We start from the raw sequence: 3,783 nt of genomic DNA on the forward strand, positions 1-3,783 counted from the left end.
GGTTCAGATTATTCTTAAAGGATTTTTAGGAAATATGGTTCTTTAGCATTTAGAGTATAAGGAACTAATGTACAAGCTATGTAAACAAATGCCGACAGATCTAGTAACTTCCATATTAGAATAAAGGAAAAAACTATCATTCATTTTGAATGAGAACTTTATGTACTATATACATATTAAGGACACAAATAGGAACTAATATGAATATTGGTGTGATTTTTCCTTTCCATTTTCTCTTTAATTTATGTATGTGTTTGTTCATATTGATTTTGATATTGGTGTTTGGAGACAATCACAACTATTTTCTATTTGTCGTAATTACAATTTTGGTTTCCCTATTTTTATCAATTTGCAGAATTAATGTCCCTATTTTAAAATCTAACAATTTTAGTCCTCCACCCATATTTTTTAACTAAATAGTGATTTCATGTATTTAAAATGATGTGACATACATCACATTAAGTATTTTCGTCTAGATGCATTAATTATTTATAAGTTATTAATTAAATTATAAAAATGAATCATTTCATAATTTGAAACTAAAACTTCTAGAACATTTTATTGCAATTTTATGGGTATTAATAATTCTACATCATGTAATTGCATGTCATGCCACTTAAAATATGTTACATCATCATTTTTTAATTAAAAAATATGCACGAGGGACTAAAACTGTTAGATTTTAAAATAGATGAATCAATTTCACAAATTGTTAAAAAAAAAGGGATTAAAAGTGCAATTAAATCTTTCTATTTTAGATATAAAAACTTAAGTGTGGAAAATTTTGTTTGTGAAATCTCTTAATGATGCTGAATGCATTGTGAATATCTATTTTAGAAAAGTTTCAATTATTATGAATTGTTTTTTAATTGAATTTTCCATTGATTAAGTTTTTCCATCAATTAGTATAATTAGTTTCAGTTTGAGATTAATTATACACGTAAGTTGAAATCAATTAATCAACATCATCCACAAAGAATTCTAATCACGACTTCAATCATAAAAAGATTTTAATCTAGATTATAATCTTGAATGCATGAAACTTTAGGAATAGTGATAGTATTCTTTATAATATTAAAGGTTTAGATTAGTATATAAAGAGACATGAGTTAGTCGGTCAAAGTCTAATGCATCCTAACTGAAATAACTACTTTGTAATTGTCAAAAACTAACCATTTAGATTGTGTGAATCAACTTATAGAGGTTGTGAATCAACTCCCATGAGCCTTGAAAGTCCAGGATTTCATCCTAAACCAGTGTGAATCGATTTTTAGGTATGTGAGTCGATTCACAAAATCTCCCAAAGTTGTGTTACTCGATTCATAATTTTTATAAGTTGGTTCACAAAACCTCTTGGAATTGTGTGACTTGATTCACAAGGTCTAGAACATCAAGAATGAGTTCAAGACCTCTGTAAATCGATTTACAAACCTATGAGTTAATTTTTAAAGTTAAAAATTAGTTAAGAATTATTTTTTAATGCATTTCAATGTGTGCCAACATGTACCTATCATGCAACTAAGTTTATGCTTGATAAAGTATGATTTTCATGTAACTACTTTTTTTCCTGATTCAAATGCATTTGTGAATGATTGATAAATAAAAATCAACCAATGCATACACTCATCATATAACTAAATAAGCTTAGTTTTGATATCTATTAAAATACTAAGTCTATTATTGGGAATCCTACAATTACACAAGCTAGTGTAATCTATTCCACCTTTACCAATGAAATCTAAACAATGGAGCTAAGGTTTTTCAACTCAAAGAAGGATCTAATAAGTTACATTACAGGTAGCATGTCATTTGTACTGCGTCGGAACTAAGAAGAAGTGTCAAGCCCTGAAAAAGTTATGGATCCCTTTATAGTAGATCTCAAATTTTTATCATATTGCATATTCGATCCCAATTAGTGCCATTACAAAAAGAAAAATATATATCAATTTGTAAGTGTTCAGTGAGCCATAAAGTCTTCCTTACCTTGGAACGATGTTGCATCCCTTCAACTATAATTTTATAATTTTAGTGATAAACAAAATAAAGTCATAGAGAAAGAGTGAAGGAAAAAGGAAAAATCAAGGTAGACTTCCAATAAAATACAAAAGTGTTTCCAGTGTACAATGCAATAATAAGATATGACATTAAAGCCTCAAAAGCCTAAACTATCTCCAATATAATATATATAATCTAACAATGACCACTATGCTATTAGTGGGGCATTTGGATACATATAATAAAAAACAATTATAAAATAATAACTTATCATTTCTACACAAATAAGAAGAATTATACGATACATGTGTAAAACTCAACATTTATTGACATATTTGATCTTTAAATCAATAGGTAAATGAGTTTACAATAGATAAATGAATTATTATTTAATAAAAATTATTTAATATTATTTAAAAGTTGTATAATAACTATATATCATTTATCAAATGTGTCTATGAAATTTCATTTTTGAAATTTCGAGAATAGTTATTACTAATAGTTGTAAATATTGAATATTATTTTACGAAAATATTTAAAAAATTAGTATAATATTTATAAACAATGAAATGATATTTTTCTACAACTAATTTTTCTTAAAATACAAAAGTTCACAAATAACTTTTCTGATTCATAAAACGATCGTTAATTTATTAATTAAGAAAACAATTATATCTAAATGGGTGGATGGATAACTCAACTAGTATCTAGGAGTTACAAACTTGAAGAAGTTGAGTTTAAAACCCTTTAAGAATGTACCGCCTAGAAGACTCCAAGAGATAATAATGATAAACATTACATAAATTTATAATAACTTATGACAATGAAAGGAAAACGTGAAAATATAAAATAACTTACAAATAAACTCTTTAGAATACTTAATAAACAAGCGTTTGTGTTATATTTATATATGATATATAAAATCAAAATAAGCTCTTTCTAACACTATATATAACAATATGACACTTACAATACCAAAAAACGATTTTATATCCAATATAAACTATAAACTATAAACTTTGTTAGGTAACAGTCATAGTTATCGTTTATAACATTTAATAGTAAGTTAATTCAAGTAGTTTATGAACTTATATTTTTTTATTTTTGTATTTTTGTTGTTTAACTAAAATTATTTTTTACTTTTTATAGTTTTTTATTACAATTAAAAATAAATAATTTTATAAAGTTAAAATAATTTAAATAAAAAATTTATTTATTAAAACTTATATATATATATATATATATTTAAAATTAAGAAATAATAGTTTAAAGTAAATAATTTATTTAGTATAATTTAAAATAAGTAGTTAGCTAAATAAATAAATAAAAATATCTAATTAATAAATAATTTATTATAATTTTGAATTTAAAAATAGTTAAAGTTTTATATTAACTATTTATTTTATTTCAAATTATATAAATAGATAAAAAAATATACTTAATTGATAAAATTCAAATTAATAAAAAAAAATTTAAATTTCTACTTTTAAAATATTTTAAACACTAATTAATAAAAGCATTAAATTTATATAAATTAATATATGAACTAACTCAACAATGCTGAGTTCATATATTAATTTATATTAACTAGTTATTATTATCTTCGGCTCTATATACAAGACTTTTTAATTAAATTATTGAAATTAAAAAAATTAATAATAATACTAAATTCTTTGACAATTAATATTATTTTTATAGTTTTATTTTTTTTAAAATGAGTGAGTTAATATTTTTATTATAAGATTTATTGTTGATTAAAAAAAATCTTAAAATAATTAAAAGTATATA

This window comes from Cicer arietinum, chromosome 1 (assembly GCF_000331145.2).
Source record: "Cicer arietinum cultivar CDC Frontier isolate Library 1 chromosome 1, Cicar.CDCFrontier_v2.0, whole genome shotgun sequence".
NCBI classification, from domain to species: Eukaryota; Viridiplantae; Streptophyta; class Magnoliopsida; order Fabales; family Fabaceae; genus Cicer; species Cicer arietinum.